At 37.9% G+C, this 20094-nt stretch overlaps 1 protein-coding gene and 1 pseudogene across 1 annotated transcript in view; both read left to right on the forward strand.

Moving 5' to 3' along the window:
* Positions 1–20094, forward strand: part of SPTLC2 (serine palmitoyltransferase long chain base subunit 2) — a 110549-nt gene that overhangs the window by 71729 nt on the left and 18726 nt on the right. The gene's annotated exons all lie outside the window — the stretch shown is intronic.
* On the forward strand, positions 6980–9292 carry LOC121493276 (annotated as a pseudogene).

The raw sequence follows: 20094 nt of genomic DNA on the forward strand, positions 1-20094 counted from the left end.
GAGGGTCTTAAGCAAAAACCATACTAAGCATGGAGCCTGACGCAGGGCTCAGTCTCACAACCCTGAGATCATGAACCCCAAGAGTCAGACGCTTAACCAACTGCACCATCCAGACACCCTGGGAGGACAGTCTACTCAGTTTTTCTCAATCAATTCAAATGTTAATCTCATCCCAAACATTCTCACAAAGAAGTACACTCAAATTTATGTCTGACCAAGTATCTGGACACTGTGGCCCAGTCAAGTTGACACATAAAATTAGCTATCACAGCATCCTCAGTTGATTACCCCACTTTTTTGAATACTAAAATTTGCCAGCCAAATTTTCGAGGCTCAGTGGAAGTAAATAAGTAAATAAACTCTCTTCTAGGCCTGACAGTTTTTTCCCCCTCCATTTTGTGCTCTGTAGTGAAGACTCAGTTTTCGGTTCTAAACTCTGGTTCTCTATAGATGTAAACAGTTTTTACAATATTAAGTTAGTTAACTTTATATTTTAGTTTCTGTTTGTCAGCTGATTTTAGTTGGTCCCATTAATGGTACTTATACCCTGGGCAGTTTGCTAGAAAGTAGATCATCAATAACATGAATGAACATATGCAGCTCAGGGATCAGTCTTAAGGATCCAAAATACAAGGTTTTTAATACCAATTTAAATGTACTCATCCATTCATTATATTGTTTACAAGACTAATACATGCTTATTTTCAAAACCCAGGTAATTACATGTATGTCACAGAAAGTACAGTCCCTATGATCATATGTCCTTGGATAATCCATGTCAATTGTTTAGAATATAGTTTACAGATTTATTACTGTTACTCCTTTTTAGCAATAGCAGATAAATAACACCACTTGATTAGAAGAGTTTGGTAGTTATGGGAGGGAAGAAAATGAGAATACTTAACTGCTTTTTTAGCAGTTACTGATGACAGTTTTGTTCTAGGGTTGTTAGACTTTACTCCATAATTTTGGCAGAACAAAAAAAAAAAAAAAACAGATGAATCCTGCTAGGATACCTCCCATACCCTATGTATTTACTAGTGCTTAAGAATAACAAAAGAGAAAGAAATCTCATTGTGAGGGCTGTCAGCTTGTGAGTTCTCCGTAAATGGGGGCACTAAAAATGCCTAAACAAGTGACCATATCTAAGTTGGCTTGAATGTTAGAATCTTATCATTATGGTAAGTGAAGTGTTCCATTTGTTCCACCATTTCATGTGGGTCCCTTCATCTGACAGCACCCCATATAAGGCTAATGGATTACAATGTTAATTCTCTGAAGTATTTTAAAAATGAAACAAAATGAAATAAGCCATTCTTTTCTTTGTTAATTCCTCCCCATAGTTTAAGAATTGGTGAGAGAGGAGTCTAACCAATTGCCTTCCTCAGCTTTAAACCAGCGAGAATTGCCCTGTGTCTTGGCAGAACACAGGTGACTCTTGGGCAAGAGGCTCTTTATCTGTCTTGACTTGAACATTGGTGGTGTTATCTTTTTCTGTTTTGTGTTCTGAAAAACAGTTTTGACCTATATGTGATGGCCAACAAATGTGTACAAGTGATAGAGCTAACACACAAGTAAGCCACAGATTATGCCAGGTGTTCATATGTGCATTTCATGACTTCTGGAGGGTTTCCTCAAGGCATTGGTTGAGAACTCAGTAATGATCAGCAAGAAATAGGATTAATTAGTGAAGGCCTTTGATGCGGTATAAAGCATCACAGATGTCACTGCAGCCTGGGAGTATTGACCAGTAATTGTGAAAAGAGTAGAAGAAACAGTGTAATTGCCAGGAACCTGCCACAATTACAGGGGATCCAGGAGCAGAAAGAGTCTCTGTTCCTATCTGAAAGTACATCTCCATAGGATTATGCTGGAACACATTTGCTTCTATAGGTCCCTCACTCCTCCTGAAAGGGGTTATTATGTCCAGATCATGTAATCTCTATACCTAGAATTTTTGCATTTCTAAGCGCAAAATACTTGAAATGAAAAATAGGCCATGATAAGGCATTGCTTGGGAAAAGTTACCTTTGACAGATCAAAGTGCTGCTTTGGATTGAACTTGTTCGTTCTGTAAAGTGATTACAAACAGACCTTCTTGGTTAATTTTTGCTTATTCTTGGATTTTGCATGTCTTATATATTTTTGGTTTTACAAACAGATTATCTGTAGCACATTTGTCATCATAAGCCACCTCCACAGCTAAATGTGTGTATCATTTCCCCTAAATTCGTGTTACTCATTTCCCCTCTTGGTGGAACTGCCATATGTGGACTTAAACCAAAATTAAATGTTAGCAATAAGGTAAGTCTGCTTTTAAGATAATAAAATATATTTCAAATTCAAATGGAGACTTTCTTGGTTATCTGATACCATTGCTGCTGTACATCACTCTTCCCCCACCTGCACAGTTAATTGATAATATGTTAAATTAATTTTATTAGCAGAGAAGAGCTGTGTCTGTTACATTTTTATCTTTTATAGTCTTTAATGCATATTATTCCTCTAATTGATACCTGATCTTTAACACATCTAGAGGGAGCTTCTTACTACCTCCTCTATTTATTTGGTTTTGGCTTTTTTTCATTAGTTTAAGACACAAGGTTTCATTCACCCATCAATCACTTTTTGACTACTTCCTGTGTGCCAGCCATGAAAAATGACATAGTAGCTTCAGAAACTTCTAAAGGCAAAGCATTCAGTTTGTTTTAATTCTCAAAATAAGCAACATTTTCTCAGTATTTCTACCTCCTAACCCCTTCTATGTTTTATTTTATTGATTTTTATTCTGTCCTTTTTGGTGTCTGATTACGTTGTGTAGTTAGAAGAGTCAGTTGGCTTGCTTTTTCTCTTTTTACTCAAGATCTTTAGTATCTCCTTAGAACACAAAGTATATATACTCATCTATTTCTAGCTTTTTTCTGAGTTGAAGAAAGAATAAAGCCTTAAAATATTGTTATAGGTTTTGGGGAATATATAAGTTTTAAGTGGTGCTTTTACAAGAACCCTCAAAAATTAAAACTAACATAATTACTTTAGTGCTATGTCTTATTTAGCTGCAGACCTATAATACCACTCTTAGTATAGTTGTTTCAGAAATCTTAATTTTAAATTAAAGTGTGTTTACAAGACCAAAAAAAATATTGTTATAGGTAAAATAATAAAAATAGATTCTTATACAATAAACATAAAATAATTGAAATAGTTTTTAAACACCACGTACAAGACATTTTATTAAGCAGTTTACCTGTATTCATTTAATCCTTGAAACAACCTTACAAAAGTAGATGCAGTCATCATTGTCATCATCAATTCCATTTTGGAGATGAGGAAATTGGACTCAGAGAGGTTAGGTGACCTTACAGCTAGTGGATGGTGGAGCCAGAACACAAACCCAAATAGTCTGACTTCAGAAGTGTCCATGCCGCCAAAGAACCAAACTAAAGCTCAAGATTGAAATTTAGGAGACAGTAGAATTATTACTTCCTGTCTTTCTCAGACCTGCTTTTACTGCTTTGATGTCTTGCTTCAAAATGGCCGCCTAATGGTTTCAGATTTTAAAATGTCAGCACAGTCAACTCTGTATGCCTGTTCCAAATTATGGGAGAAAATCTGGAACTAGAGACCTAGTTCCATCCCTGTTACGGTGAGGCGTGCTTTTTAGAAAATAAGAGCATCTGCTTGCCATCTTGAATACTCCAATTGCACAGGTAATTTGCCTCATCAGGATGGTAACGGATGATGTGATAGCAGAGGTAGGGGAACACTGGCTAAAACTAGCTTTGGAAAGTCAATAGTATGGTCAATGATGTAACATATGAGGTATATTTATTAATTGTAAACCTTTGTGTGTTATGTGTTTATATATTGGTAATGTCATCTGTGTCCTGTGTTATGTGTTAAGAGCATGCTAAGGGATTAAAAAGTGAAGAACTAGAAACAGTGAGGGAAAGCAAGAGGATCCTTCATTTCATCTTTGAAAGCTAAGGCTAAGCTACAGGGTCAGATCGTGAAGTACTGCGGAAGATATAAATGGCATAATTTTAAGGGAAAAATACTTGAGTAGAGGGAAGTAATAATAGTGAACATGTTATTGTGTTTACTGTGTACTGAGCACTGCTCTGAGTTTGTAAATAAATTCTCAGAACAAGTATTAGACACAGTTCTCCTTCTTTTATAAAATGAGGCAGCAGAGAAGTTAAGTTGCTTACCCGAGGTCAAAGAGTTACCAAATGGTAGAGACAGAATTTGACCTGGACACCCAGGTTCAAATGTCAGAATGCTTTTTGTGTATGAAATACTTCATATTTCATACATATAATACATATATATGTATGTATATATATGTATATATATGTACATAGATATAATACATACTTCATATTTCAAACATATTTCATTTGTTTGCCTTAGTGTCATTGAATATAGGTAATTCTGCTGTGGAATCCAAATTAGTTTGAACACATAAAAGGGTTTCCATTTTCTCAGAATATTCCAACTCGAATGTTTGTATATTCTTGAGGGAGGTGCTGGTGGGAAAACTGTATTTGCCCTCAGAGTTTGCAGTTTGTTTTTAAGGGCAGGAGACCACACATGAAAGGTGTAAAAACAAAACAGAAATATATAAAAAGAACAAATTAATGACATACAAAGTAGAGGTATGTCTTCAGAGGTGCCAGGAATTTTTCCGTAACCTAATTTTTTTTTTCCACTTCTGTCCTTCATCTTTCATAGTGCCCTCGATTTCTTTGGGAGTTGTTCAAGCTCAGAAGTACATAAAACATTGGTAGAAAATAACAAAAATAAATTGCTCGTATTTACTGATTTGTATGAATTTCATCTACACTGCAGAAAAATTGTCCAGGAATTTCTGTTAGTAGAGCTGTGTATTTGAAAGACTTAGGGTGTTAAAAGGTGTGGACTTTTTTCAGAAGTTATCCCTTAAGTCCTGTTTACATTGAAAAAAGTGACTTTGGGATAAATTATATTACATTCTTCAGAAACAAAAAAAAAAGTATTGTTTACACCTGACATACAGGCTGGAAGATTGGGGTGAAAAGGGAATGATTGACTGCTAATATGTGCTGGTTTCTTTGGCAGGGGGGCAATAAAAATGTTCTAAAATTAATTATTATGGTGGTTGCATAATTCGATAAATATAAAAATATTGAATTACATGTTTTAAATGGGTGAACTGTATAGAACATGAATTATATCTCATGAAAAAAAACTTGATCTCTAGTGAATGAATATTGTGGTAAAATATACATAACATAAAAGTTAACATTTTAACTAATTTGGGGGTCTGTAATTCACTGGCATTAAGTACCTTTTACAGTTTTGTGCAGCCATTATCACTGTCCATTTCCAGAGTCTTCTCATTATTTTCCAAATAGTAATTAACTTTTGATATGCCAGTCCAAGTTTGGAAGCAGTAGTCTTGACCTACTCAATTTTATTTAAAAAAAATTTTTTTTAAATGTATATATAAAGTGTTTTTTTTTTTTTTTTAAGATTTTATTTATTCATGACAGAGAGAGAGACAGGCAGAGGGAGAAGCAGGCTCTGTACAGGGAGCCTGATGTGGGACTCGATCCTGGGTCTCTAGGATCATACCCCGGGCTGAAGGTGGTACTAAACCGCTGGGCCACCGGGGCTGCCTGACCTACCCAATTTTAAACCTTTAGACTTTAAAAATACTTGCTCCCCCCCAAATTGAGTTTTGTTTCTCTAAGATTTTTAGCTCTTTTCATTTGCTTCCCTTCACACATGCTTTTTCTGTTGTGTTCCCTCAGATAATAGTGTCACTATTTACGAAGTTGTCCAAACAAGAAATCACTGTTGTATTTTCTTTGCTTGAGCCTTTAGATTGTGTGTTCTGAATATCTTTGAACCTGTCCATTACTCTGTATCCCCACTAATACTGACTTGACTTAGACTTCTGTCTACTTTCACATGGATTTAATGGTCATAGACGGATTGGTCAATCAAAAATGATTTGGAAGAATTAAGATAAATAAAGAATGCTGAAAAATCAGGAATAGGAAACTTCCATGCAGTAAGTTCCAGTGCAGTGTGATGACTCTTAGATTCCTTCTCTGAGCATATTGGTTTCCTTCCTATCCAAGATTCATTCCTTCATTAAATATTTATTTGGTACCTTCTCTATGCTTTAAAGATTTGTAACACTTCTGTTTACTTCAAAATATATCCCCATCTACCTTTCATACCTATTGCTGTCACCCTAGTCTGAGCCACCATTCTCTCCCATGCCCTCTCTGTTTCTGTCCTCACCTCCATTTAAATGCAACACTCAGGGCAGCCCCGGTGGCGCAGCAGTTTGGCGCCGCCTGCAGCCTGGGATGTGATCCTGGAGACCCGGGATCGAGTCCCACATCAGGCTCCCTGCATGGAGCCTGCTTCTCCCTCTGTGTCTTTGCGCCTCTCTCTCTCTCTGTGTCTATGAATAAATAAAATCTTAAAAATAAATATAAATAAATAAATAAATAAATAAATAAATAAATAAATACAACACTCAGGGTGATATTGGTTTTTTGGGGGGTTTTTTTGTTTGTTTTCAGGGTGATATTGTTGAAACATAGGAGATCTTATCAATCTTCTGGTTAAGAACTCTCCTGGGGCCTTCTGCTTCTCAAAGTCAAAGTCAGAGTCAGAGCCTTTCTTAGGGTGAAGATGGCCTTGTAATCTGGCCCCCTCTGGACAATGTATATCCCAGACTCCCTCAACTGCCTAGGTTCCAACCATTCTGGTTCACTGTGCCCTAGGAAATGCCAGGTGTGCTTTTTGCTTCTGGGCCTTGACACTCTATGGAGATAGTACTTAGCTCATCCAGGTCATGGCTCAAACATCACTTGAGTGAGATATTTATCTTGTTTGTCCATCTCCCACATCAGAATGTATGCTCCACACAGGCAGGAGTTTTGTCTCTTTTATTCCAGACAATATATCCAGGGCCTAGATGGCTGGCACATACTGGGTAGATACTCAGGATCCATTTGTCTGTTTTCCTAGCATGAAATACATCCTTTCCTTTTTGTGTAGTCTTCCTGGTGAGATTTTTATCTTTGGTGTAAAGATTATGATGCTACTTTTGTATCTCCTGTATTTCTAAAAAAAAATATATGCTAAGATAAATCTTTATTTTCATGTACTAGATTTTTTTTTAAGTTTTATATCTTAAAGTTAGAGAAGGCTTCAAAAATGTTAGTAGTCCTCAAATTCAACTTCTTTAGGTGCTTACTTTTATTTAAGAAATCATGATACAAAACCACAATGAGATACCACCTCACACCAGTGAGAATGGTGAAAATTAACAAGACAGGAATCCATAAATGTTGGAGAGGATGTAGAGAAAGGGGAACACTCTTGCACTGTTGGTGGGAATGTGAAATGGTGTAGCCACTCTGGAAAACTGTGTGGAGGTTCCTCAAAGAGTTAAAAATAGAACTACCCTACGACCCAGCAATTGCACTGCTGGGAATTTACCCCAAAGACACAGATGCAGTGAAACGCAGGGACACCTGCACCCCGATGGTTATAGCAGCAATGACCACAATAGCCAAACTGTGGAAGGAGCCTCAGTGTCCACCGAAAGATGAATGGATAAAGAAGATGTGGTCTGTGTATACAATGGAATATTACTCAGCCATTAGAAACGACAAATACCCACCATTTGCTTTGATGTGGAGGGACCTGGAGGGTATTATGCTGAGTGAAGTAAATCAATCGGAGAAGGACAAACATATGGTCTCATTCATTTGGGGAATATAAAAATTAGTGAAAGGGAATAAAGGGAAAGGAGAGAAAATGAGCAAAAATATCAGTGAGGGTAACAAAACATGAGAGACACCTAACTCTGGGAAACGAACAAGGGGTAGTGAAAGGGGAGGTGGGAGGGGGGTTGAGGTGACTGGGTGATGGGCACTGAGGGGGGCACTTGGCGGGATGAGCACTGGGTGTTATGCTATATGTTGGCAAATTGAACTCCAATTAAAAAAAATTTTTTTTTAAATGAGAATCCTAAAAAAGAAAAAAGAAATCCTGAAGCCGGGTGACATGGGGCCGATGAGCTCAGCTACAGGTTTTCTGAGATCACTGAGATATAGGTGGCAGTTGGGGGAGTGAGAGGCAGAGCCTGAGGTAGCAGCCCAGGCCTTGTGTGGCCTGGGCCATCACAGGCAACTTGGGGAGTGGTGCTTCCTGAAAAGCAACCCAAGGGTCTTCACTGAACTCATTAAAGGATTTGGTTGCCAAGGAGCCCAAGTAGAAGAAATACGAAGTTTAGAACCTGAGAATTTTGAAAAGTTAAAACCACTTGATGGGTTAGGTTTTCTTTTCAAGAGGCAGCAAGGAGAAGAACCAGCAAGCTCTGTAGTTCAGGATCGCAGACTTGACACAGTTTTTTTTTTTTTTTTTTTTTTTTTGCTAAGCAGGTAATTAATAATGTTTGTGCTACTCAGGCCGTAGTAAGTGTGTTATTGAATTGTATCATCAAGATGTCCACTCAGGAGAGATGTTATCAAAGTTTAAAGAATTTTCACAAAGTTTTGATGCAGCAATAAAAGGCTTGGCACTCAGCAGTTCAGATGTGATTCAACAAGTGCACAACAGTTTTGTCAGACAGCAAATGTTTGAAACATTCAAGACATCAGCAAAAGAAGATGCTTTTCACTTTGTCAGTTATGTTCCTGTAAATGGAAGATTGCATCAATTAGATGGAATAAGAGAAGGACCGACTAGTTTCGGTGCCTGCCATCAAAATGGCATCAGTGAGACCAGTCATAGGAACAAAGGAAACAAAAGTACAGTGAAGGTGAAATTCGATTTAACTTAATGGCCATTGTGTCTGATAGAAAAACGATATATGAAGAGAGGATAGCAGTTACAAAGACAAGGAGAGACGAGACAACTTATTGAGAAACCCATGGATACAGATCAGGGTAATAGGTTAAATGCTATTCAGTCAGAGGTTACCCAAAAGTTAGATGCTTATTGAAGAAGTAGTACAGAAACTAAAGAGATTTGAAAATATCAGAAGGCAGCATAATTATCTGCCTTTCATTATGGAATCATTAAACACTTTAGTAGAAGAATACCAGCAGGTAAACCACTAGTAGAAAAGGCAAAAGAAAAACAATGCAAAGGAAGCACAGGAAACCATTAAGTATAAAGAACTTTGAGCAACATCCCAACTGACTGCCTGTTTGGCAATAGTACCAATCTGTCTTGTCATTAATGCATGGATTCTTTCCCTACCTGTATTGTGTGCATGTAGTGCATATGAAGTAAAAGTGATATTAAGAGTGCTTGTCCAGGGTGCCTGGGTGGCTCAGTCAATTAAGCATCTGCCTTCGCCTTAGGTTGTGATCCCAGGGTCCTGGGATGGAGCTGAATCAGGCCCACTGCCCAGCAAGGAGTCTACTTCTCTCTCTTCCTCTGCCCCTCCTCCTGATAGTGCTCCTCTCTCTCAAATAAATAAAATATTAAAAAAAAAAATGCTTGTCCAATTCCATTACTTGACATTGGATCTGAGAACTTCTGATGGTTCTCTGGGTATATACTATCATAATGAACCTAGAAATTGTACAAATGATATTCTCTACCTTTAATTGTTATGATTAATCTCTCAATCTTTTAGCTCAGTTGCATGCTTAAAATGTGAGTTCTTGATTAAACTGGATCTCTTTCTCCTCATCAATGATGAAAAACAGTATTTGTCTTTGATATCTAAACATTTTGAGGATTTTGAAACTGAGTTTTATCTTGAGAAGATATGGTTTTAATGCTCACTTGAAAAAGAAGTATAGTTTCTAGTGATTTTCAACTGCTGCCAGTAGAGAACATAATAAACATCCCAATTTTATTTTAGCAGACTTAAAAAAGAAACCTAAAGCATATTGACAGCTTATAGATATGCACAGTTATTTTTAACTGTTACTTGGTGAACTTACTATAAATTGGTCATTTTTCTCAAATCTGAGCTCTTTTATTTATTTATTTTTAAAGATTTTATTTATTTACTCATGAGAGACAGAGAGAGGCAAAGACATAGGCAGAGGGAGAAGCAGGCTCCCTGCAGGAGCCTGATTCTGGGTTTGATCCCAAGACCCCTGGATCACGACCTGAGCCAAAGGCAGACACTCAACAACTAAGCCACCCAGGTGCCCCTGAGCTCTTTTGTTTTAATTGATTTAATTAATTAACAGTATTGAATTTGATGAAATAGTTCATCATTTATGCGGAGTAAAAAATATGGTGTGAAACAAACTTACATGTTTTGTTGAGACTTTTGTGGATGTATATATTAAAAATAAGTAGCAGTTTTAATGGGGATTCAAATTCATTTGTTTTCCTTTGGGCTCCCCAAAACACCAGAGACTTCAGAATATTTTTTGTTACTGTTGGTTATCAAATCTAAATGTTCACTTGCCAACCCACTTCCTCTTTCTTCAAAGAAGTAAAAGTTATTTTTAGAACCCTGATTTCCTGATTAGGTGGAGTCAGGAATCCCAGCAATTCTCTCTATTAAAGGATCTGCTTGTACATGTAAGGAATGTTCTATTTGCCTAGGGTTTATTTAGTTCAGGAATATCTTAAGTCCTGGGACAAGTCCAGCCTTCCCTAAACTGTCTGCATCTACTCCCTCTGCTCAGCTTTACCCCTTTTATTTATTTTTTTTTAAAGGCTTTATTTTGTTTTAAATTTTTTTATTTATTTGTGATAGTCAGAGAGAGAGAGGCAGAGACATAGGCAGAGGGAGAAGCAGGCTCCATGCACCAGGAGCCCGAAGTGGGATTCGATCCCGGGTCTCCAGGATCGCGCCCTGGACCAAAGGCAGGCGCCAAACCGCTGCGCCACCCAGGGATCCCAGCTTTACCCCTTTTAAAATAGAAGTCAAACCCTCTACTTTCCAAAAGAATCCATCCTTCTAATTTATCAAAAGCATTAGTTCTAAGAAATTAATATTTTGCCAACATTACCATATTTGATGGTCAGAATTTCAGATTTAAGTCTTTCTTAGAAACCACAGTCTGAAGAGAACCTGTTTTACATGCATTGATAATATTATGCTCACCCAGAAGCGTTTAAGCTTTTTTAATCCCAAATTGACCTCTCTGGCAAACCCTTGTTCCTGCTGCAGCCCTACAGAACATCATTTTAACGTGTTCTCTGCTGAGTAGTTCTGTATCCCACATCGCACGCTGGTAATTCCAGTTGTAATGAATGCCCCATAGCCCTATGAAAGGCAATCGTCCATTCTAGGCAGTGGGAACCAGACTTGTTGACATTACTTAGTGGCAGCCTTTCCTCAGCTGCTCCCTTTTGCAAAGTATGTAGAAGAAAAGCCTAATACTAAAACATCTAGGGAAAAATGACTGTATGAGAATGAAAGCAGATGCACAGGTGGAAAAATAAATACTTTAATGGTTAGTATTGTCTGATTTGTGCTTTTATTCATATAGTCATTTAAAAAGAGAAAGGAGGAAAGAAAGGAAGGGCCAGGCCCTTTATGCTTTCATTTTGCGCCTCAGGGCAAGGTTTAACTCCATAAGTATTGTTTTCATAACACTTCCCTGCCTTAGAAGTTTGTAGAACACCCAGCATGGAAAATTTCAATATTTTTCCAGGTTTGTTTTAAATAACAAAGGCTGGCAAGAGAATGCCTGAGACCACCTCATAATATCTAGATGGTTTTTTTGGTTTTGTTTTTTAAGTAAAAGAGTGGTTTTTTAAAAAAGGTCATTATTAAATAGTAGTTGGATATATTTAATAGTATAAATTGAAGGATCAGAAATTTGATCACATTGCAGTTTTTTTTAACTTCATTTGATTTTCCAAGTATATAAATGTTTATTTTTAATTTATTTAAGTATTAAGATTCATACAATAAAGTGCATAAATCTTAGGGATACACTGAACACTAACAGTGAATATACACCTAGTTCAGCGAATACACACCCAGATCATGACCTAGAACATTTCCAGTATCCCAGAAGGCTGTCTTGTGCCTCTTTCCAGCCTGCATTCCTTGCTAAAGATAATTTTGACACTGTTTTGACTTCTATCACTATATATTAGTTTTGCCTTGAACTTTTGAATCTGGTGTATTTTATTCATCATTATGAATGAATGAATGAATTATGAATTATGTCTTTTGAGATTCATCTGCATATTTGGGTGGAACAGTATAGTTCATTTGCATTGCTGCCTAGTACCAAACCATACATATTGTTTGAATGTATTACCAGTTATCCATTCTACTGATGGACGTTTTGGTGGCTTCCAGATTTGGAATGTTACTAAAAGTAGCATTCTTGTACATGTTTTTTGGTATACAATTCTATTGGGTGTATATACCTAGGAATGAAATTGCCAGATCATAGAATAGGCCTATATTTAGGTTCAGCATATATTGCCATTTTTACAAAGTCCCAGTTCACAATCTCATTAGCAAAGCCTGAGAGTTCCTTGTTTTTGTCAACACTTGGTATAGCCTTTCCAACACATTTTTTAAAGGATTTTATTCATTCATTTGAGAGAGAGAGAAAGAGCAAGAGCATGCACCAGCAGGCAGGGAGGGGGAGAAGGAGACAGAGAAGCAGACTCCCTGCCGAACAGGGAGCCCAACATGGTGCTCGATCCCAGGACCCTAAGATCATAACCTGGGCCAAAGGCAGATGCTTAATGGGCTGTGCCACCCAGGTACCCCAACCTGGGCAACACATTTTAATATATTTAAAAACATATTTGCATTAGGGGGAATTAGAGATGAAAATGGAGAAAAGAAGAAGAAACATTATTTATTCTTAATTAGGAACTGTATCATTTTAGAGCACCTGGGTGACTTAGTGGTTGAGCATCTGCCTTTGGCTTAGATCATGATCCTGGGGTCCTGGGATTGAGTCCCACATTAGGTTCCCTACAAGGAGCCTGTTTCTCCCTGCCTCTCTCTCTCTATGTCTCTCATGAATAAATGAATAAAATCTAACTACAACAAAAAGGAACTACATAGTTTTTATTAAATATTTTTATTAATTTCTTCCTTTGCCTTGCTCTCAATATTTTGGCAATATTTAATAAATCCTACCCAAGAAAAAAAAATGTGCAAAAATAAGCAGGAAGAAGACCTAACATGATGGAAAGATATCCATGCTTATTGTTAAGATGACAGTACTTCCCAAGTTGATCTATGGAGTAAACAATATCCCTGTGAAAACCTCAGATGCCTTTTTTGTAGAAATTGGCAAGTGGATCCTAATATTTGTATAGAAATGCAAGGGGCCTAGAACAGTCAAACTTAAGGGAAAAAAAGTCACATGTCCCAAAGCTGTAGTATCAAGATAGTGTCATATTGGCATAAGTATAGTTACACAGACCATGAAATACAACTGAGAGCCCAGGGGCGCCTGGGTGGCTCAGTCAGTTGAGCGGCCAACTCTTGATTTTGGCTCAGGATGTGATCTTGGGGTCCTGGGATTGAGCCCCACGTCAGGTTCTGCACTCACTGGGGAATTTGCTTCAGGATGCTCTCTGCCCTTCTCTCAAAAAAATATGTCTTAAAAAAACACAGCTGAGAGTCCAGAAGTAAACTTTTTAATTTATGATTAGTTGGCATTCAACAAGACAATCACAGTCTCTTTTAACGAATGACTCTGAGACAACTGGATATCTACATGCAAAATAATGAAGTTGGGTCCCTACCTCCCACCATATATAAAAATAACTCAAAATGGATCAAAGGCCTAAATGTAAGAGCTAAATTTACAAAACTCTAGAAGAAAATATAGATCTAAATCTTTATGATTGTGGGATTCAGCAGTGATTTCCTTTTCTTTCTTTCTTTCTTTCTTTCTTTCTTTCTTTCTTTCTTTCTTTCTTTCTTTCTTCTTTCTTTTTTAAGATTTGTTTGTGTGTGTGAGAGCAAGTGAGTGAGGGTGGGGAGGAACAGATGGAGAGGGGGGGGGAGAGAGAGAGAGCGAGTCTTAAGCAGATGCCATGCTGTGTGCAGAGCCTAACTCAGGGCTCAATCTCATGACTCTAAGATCACAACCTGAGCCAAAACCAGGAGTTGGATGCTCAACCAACTGCACCACCCAGGCACCCGGGCAGTATCTTAGTTATGACACCCAAAAGAACAAGCAACCAAGAAAAATAAGTTTTACTTCATCAAAGTTTTTGTTCGAAAGTGAAAATACAGTCCTCAGAATAGGAGGAAATTTTGCAAATCATGTCTGATAAGACTCTATCAAGTATTCAGAATATAAAAAGAACTTTTACAACTCAACCCAAGTAAAATGGCCCAATTATAAAATGGGCAAAGGATACAAATGGCCAATAAGAAAAAGAAGCTATTCAGACCTGTTAGACATTAGGTATATGCAATGAAAACCACAGGAAACCACTTTACATACACTAACGTTACTAAAAAAGACTGTAACATTGTTAGTGAGGATCCAAGAAATTGGAATGCTCCCATATCACTGGTGGGAATGTAAAATTGCCCAGCCACCTTGGAAACAGTTTCTAGTTCCTCAAAAAGCAGACACCATAGAGTTAGCATATTACCCAGAAATTCTCTTCCTGGGTATATTCCCAACCACATTGAAAACGTGTCCCCATAATTTGTACATGGATGTTTCTAGCAGCATTATTCGTGACAGCCAAAAAGTGAAAACAATCCAATGTGCATAAGCTGATGAGTGAATAACAAAATGTGGTGTATCCATGCAAAGACAAAAAAGAGTCAAGTACCGACACATGCTATAACATGACACATGCTACAACACTGATAAACCTTGAAAACACCATGTTAAGTGAAAGAAGGAAGACACAAAAGGCTACATATTATATGATTCCATTTATATGAAACATCCAGAGTAGGCAAATTCATAGAGACAGAAAGTAGATTAATGATTGCTCAGGGCAGTGGGGAGAGGAAATGAGGAGTGATTGCTAACAGGTATGGAATTTCTTTGGAGATGATAAAGGTGATGAATTACATACTGGTGATGGTGCACAACTTTGTGACTATACTAAAAACCACTGGAGGGGATCCCTGGGTGGCACAGCAGTTTAGCGCCTGCCTTTGGCCCAGGGCGCGATCCTGGAGACCCGGGATCGAATCCCACGTCGGGCTCCCAGTGCATGGAGCCTGCTTCTCCCTCTGTGTCTCTGCCTCTCTCTCTCTCTCTCTCTGTGTGTGACTATCATAAATAAATAAAAATTAAAAAAAAAATTTAAAAAAAAATAAAAACCACTGACTTGTATATTTTAAAGGGGTGAATTTTACAGGATATGAATTATATCTTGATAGAAGAAGGGAAAAAACTGAAAAGAGTAGAGTAGTAGGGGGAATACAATTTGCTATATAAGCTGTAATAACTTGTAACAGTCAAGTTAATAGAACAGAAATAAAATTCCAGAATGGTAAGGAAAGGGCCTGCTAAAGAAAGGCCCTACCTGATCATAAAGTATTGCCTTTTGATATACTTTTAATCAGTTTATATTTTATATAAACTAATTGGGTTTTCCCATGTGTGATTTTTTTTTTTTATACTGTAGGTATACCAGCTGCCCCACCTTTATATCTTCCTTTAGATAATGGGTAATTGAGTTTAAGGGAGGTAAAAACATGCCCACGTTCTATATAAAGCTAATGTGTCTCCAACTCAAGCTTAAGGGTAAAGAGAAAAGAAACCCACGGTCCCTGTGCAGAAATAACTTTAGGGCCAATAGTAGTTCTCAACTAACCAGGAGTTGTGCTGCCTTCCTAAGACACATTGGGAAACATCTAGGGGCATATTTGGTTGTCCCAGACTGGGCTGTGGGGAAGTGGTATTGGCGTTTATCACCAAGGGGCCAGTGATTCCAAATGCTCTTCACGGCACTGGACAGCTTTAACCCAAGAATTGTCTACAAATGCCAATAGCAGTCTTCCTAAGAAACACTGGCAATGGTTGACTGAAATTTTGCAGAATGTCCCCCTTTGGAAGATGGAGCAGTGATAGAAATCTTAGAATGGTAATTTAGAAGTGCTACTGGACAAGAGAACCAGTTCCAAACTCAGATTTGGCTCCTTGCTGCACAAAAATCGATATTGGAGAGACAAGTGATGCTGGGAAAGGAAAAATTGCTTTATTCAGGAAGCTGGCAGCCTGGGAAGATGGTGGACTAGTATGTCTCAAAGATCATCTTCCCTATTCAGGGGAAACTGGAGGATTTTAAAAGGGAAGGCATAGGAATGGGGAGGGGGCTTGCATGCAGGAGGAGCCAGTGCCCAGCAGGTACTCCTGAGTCAACATGAGCTTGAACAAATGTGCTGGCATCGGGGCAGCTGTTTTTGAATGTAGTCAGGCCTTATCTTCTGAGAAAGTTGAATCTCTCGTGCCTCAAGGCCAGTGGTCTGCAAATCTCAAAGAAAGTCAAGTCTGCTCAGATCAAGGGGCTTAGGTCAGGAAGCAAAGAGTATCTAAGCTTGAAGCAATTTAATTCTTAAGACCAACTGAGTGTTGTTATGAAGGAGGGTACAGGATGAAAGGAAGTCTCTGGGCCCCACACTTTCCCTAGGAGCAGATAGATCAGGGCCTAAGAATCAAAGAGCCGTGTGACCTACTGGGCTGGGTGGTGGAGGCAGGGTTAGTGAAAGATCCTAAGAGGCAAGTGAGTCTCCAGGGGATGCCCAAGCAGCACCGTCAGTGACTTCAATGAGACAATTACTCAGTTTTCCTCTTACATTTCTGTTAGCTATATTCCCTTTAAGTCCTACTTAATATAGAAGCTAAAGTGAATCAGTGAGCAGTGGTTAAGGGCACAGCCTTAGAAACTAGAAGAAGAACCAGTGGGGTGCCTGGATGGCTCTTTTGGTTAAACCTCCAACTCTTGGTTTGTGGTCAGGTCGTGAGCTCAGGGTCATGACATCGAGCTCCGTGTCTGGCTCTGTGCTCAGCACAGAGTCTGCCTGAGTTTCTCTCTCCCTCTTCCTCTGCTCCTCCCTGCCCCTCTAAAACGAATAAATAAATCTTTAAAAACAGAAACTAGAAGAACCAGGGAGTTCAAGTCCTGGTTCCTCCATCGGAGTTATTTAGCCTTCCTGGGCACTGGTTTAGTTTCCTCAGCTGTGAAATAACTTTTAAATTTGCCTTCTTTGTCTCTTTTGAAAGTGTCATCGTGATTTTGCATCTGAGATTTTTCTACCGTGCAAATAATTGACAGTTTTCAGAACTGCTGTGATAGGAATAGTTAAGGCAGACCTTGACTCTGTCTTCACCTCAGCCCCAAATACTTCCAGGTGAGCAAGAGATTGAGATATTGTCCTAACAGTGGTTCAGATATAGCACCACTAGCTTGAGAGAATGCCACGTTAATTTAGATTAATATGAATCAACATAATCTTCCATTCAGTTACAGTAGATTATATATAGTAGTATCTTATCAGGAGATAAGGCTGGCTGGTAGTCGACTTGGTAATATTTAGAGATATAATAACTGAAACGAAAAGGAAAGGAAAGAAGCATTTACTGAACCTGGCACTGTGCTCACTGTACTACATACTTTCTGTGCCTTGAAGGGAATCAGTACTGAGAGCTTCTATAATTACTATCAGGATAGTCTTTGAAAACATAGTTTGTATGTGATCCCATTTACCTGATACTATATAAACACTTGTTTAAGAGATCTTTAAGATAGAGACACCTGGGTGGCTCAGCCATTGATCACCTGCCTTCAGCTTAGGGCGTGATCCCAGGTCCTGGGATCAAGTCTCACATCGGGTTCCTTGCGAGGAGCCTGCTTCTCCCTCTGCCTATGTCTTTGCCTCTCTCTCTGTGTCTCTCATGAATAAATAAATAAAATCTTTAAAAAAAATCTTTAAGATACAGTCTCATTGTAGATTTCAGTGGAGACACATGCTTAACATAGGCAAAGCAAACACAGAATGTCTGAGTTTATTCCATTTTTTTGAAAAAGCTTTTGAAGAGAAAAACCACTAGCATGAAACATAGTTCCTTCCTACTCTGAAGTATAATCTAACCAAAGTAAAATGTTAGAAAAACTAACTTTCCAATAGCAAAAATGAGACATTTGGACAGATGATTAAGCTAAAAGATTGTTAAGTTCACTTCTTAGACATATAGAATTAAAGAGATATGTGAGATATCCACAGTGTAATGTGTTTGAAAGTATAAATTAGAACAAGGTCATGGAAAAAAAAAAAAAAGAACAAGGTCATGGGTAGTATTTTTCCATTTTTTATCCTGCCTTATGGCCCTTACTTCATGGTTAATGCTGAAAACTAATTGAAACCATTCTTAGGGCTACCTGTTTTGTTTGGGGGACCCTCAGTAAAGAAGGCCTGTATCTGCTTTGAGATTATGACCTTTAACAAGAAGAGGGGGGAGAGAAGTTCTTGAATTTCAAATTCTTCCAGCTCATTATAATTAATTGGAAAGTTAAGTCTGAAGAGTAGCAGTAATTTTATTTCATTTTTCCCAGGAAAGCAGATTATATCAGCATATCCAGGAAATCTAAGAAGATTAGGAGCTGTATAATGGAGTATGATGTGAGTTAGGGGATCAGCTCTGGCTGAACATCATTTATGTTTGTGTCCTTTCTTTTGAAAGATTTCATTTAACACTGGAAATGTTATTTTTGAAGTTGCACATTCAAACACATTTTGTTGATTATGTTATAAATTATATAAAATCTCATCAGCTAAATTGACAATTGCTATTTAAGTACATAAGTACATGCTGTATTTTTTGGAGCATAAGTTCTGAGTAGTTAGCACGAATGCCATTTAAGACAAAATATCTGCTGTCCTTTGCATCCCTTTAGTTTGTACATAGGTCTTATCCTGTTTTTTTTTAACTAGTCCTAGGACCTTAGAAAATATGTAGCTCATAGAACACTATCTGTTCTGATTGATAACCTGTCTGGGAGGGCTAATGAAATTTTGAGTAATTATCCAGTAGTTCCTTCATATGTTAAGCTTACATGGCTGAGAATCCTGAGGAATGTGGATTAAGACTTGATAAAAACGTACGTCTTGGAGAATATCTGAAATGCAATTGGTTCAGCTTCACATATTTGACATTGGTTAATGAATATAGCCCCAAATCTAATCTATTTTGTAAAAGTGATTCAAAGTTATTAATAATAGGTTGTCAATAGGTAATTATGATGCCCCTTGTTTTTAGGTTTTCTGTTTTCTTAGAAGTATTAGATCTAATGATGCCATCGCAATCTATTGATCCTTCATTACTTCATAAGCATAAAATTTATTGCAAACAAGTTGAGGACTAAAAATGACCTATTAAAGTTATCTTTTACATTTTCTGAGAAATAAATTATGTACTCCTGCTTCCTTTTCTTTCTCTCTTTTATGCCAAGCTATAGATTTTTTTGAAGAGATTGTAAAAATGGTTTCATTCTAACCATATTGAAGAACTCCACAAACACACAGCCATAGAGTGAGGTTTAGTTGTAAGGGTCAAGAGAATCAGTATAGAGGTTTTCTCAAAATTGCTTTGATGCTTTTTATCATCCTTAAAAGTAAAGATTTATGTTGGGGATCCCCAGGTGGCTCAGCGGTTTGGCTCCTGCCTTTGGCCCAGGGCGCGATCCTGGAGACCCGGGATTGAGATCCAGGATCAAGTCCTGCGTCGGGCTCCTGGCATGGAGCCTGCTTCTCCCTCTGCCTGTGTCTCTGCCTCTCTCTCTCTCTCTCTCTCTCTCTCTGTCTATCATAAATGAATAAATAAATAAATCTTTAAAAAAAAAAGATTTACGTTTAAGAAGTAGAGAAGGATCCTGACCTATTACCATCTGTGTTCGTAAAAGGATAAGGACATTTTAAGTTAGGGGATATTTTTGTGAACAAGACTAAGCCTTCTTTTTACACTTTGCTTTTTTTTTTTTTTTTTTAAGATTTTATTTATTTATTCATTAGAGACACGGAGAGAGGCATAGGCAGAGGGAGAAGCAGGCTCCATGCAGGGAGCCCGATGTGGGACTCGATCTCGGGACTCCAGGATCACGCCCTGGGCTGAAGGCAGCCACTTAACCACTAACCACTGA

Source organism: Vulpes lagopus, chromosome 6 (genome assembly GCF_018345385.1).
Source record: "Vulpes lagopus strain Blue_001 chromosome 6, ASM1834538v1, whole genome shotgun sequence".
In the NCBI taxonomy this organism is placed as follows: Eukaryota; Metazoa; Chordata; class Mammalia; order Carnivora; family Canidae; genus Vulpes; species Vulpes lagopus.